An 803-nucleotide genomic window follows, 5' to 3' on the forward strand; every position below is an offset into this window, starting at 1 on the left:
ATGCATTTCACAATGGATAAATTTATGTTTCACAAATGCTAAAAAACATGAAGTTTTTTCAATGTAAATTTCAGTTTTATTTAAATGAACCACCAACAATGTCACAACTGTATCACCAGCACTCGAAGTAGTAACTATAAAAAAAGGGAATATATTAAACCTTTGCAAGCTAAAAAAACAAAACAAAAAAACATTTAGACTAATTTCATAATTTTTATATTCTTACATTTTTTAATTTAAATGTCTTCTGTTCTTATCAGGGTTGACTGGATGCATTAGTTTTTTGTAGACTGACAAAAATACTTCTAATATATATTTGTAATGTTTGTTTAATAGGGTAACATTAGCATTTTTGTTGAAAAATGAAAGTATTTCACAGTAATGGACTGTGAAAGTTGAGGATGAGTATAGTACAACTAAATGTAGGAAACTTTAAATGCATCTTCTTTTAGTAGCATAGTAAGAGGGTTGCACTGTTTAGATATACTGTCTGAAAAAAAAATATAGAAAATATAAAGATAAGGACTCATCTCTGGTCTATCCATGAATTAGGACAACGTTTAACAATTATAAAAGACTTGTAGCAACAAAACCAAAAAGAAAACATTTTAAGTGTTATATTTGAATTGGTTATTAAGAAACTGGGACAAAAGAAAACTGCCACTTTAGATGCTGTATTATTTTCAAATTCATGACTGGAATTCTGGCACCGAATGAGATGCATCTGGCTCGGAGCCACTGAATCACTTCCTGTTTGAACAGAGCACTGAATATGAAATACCGGGAATAGCCGCCCCCCCCCC

The sequence above is a fragment of the Pundamilia nyererei genome, unplaced genomic scaffold, assembly GCF_000239375.1.
Source record: "Pundamilia nyererei isolate P.nyererei 1_Seehausen unplaced genomic scaffold, PunNye1.0 scaffold00001, whole genome shotgun sequence".
Taxonomy (NCBI): Eukaryota; Metazoa; Chordata; class Actinopteri; order Cichliformes; family Cichlidae; genus Pundamilia; species Pundamilia nyererei.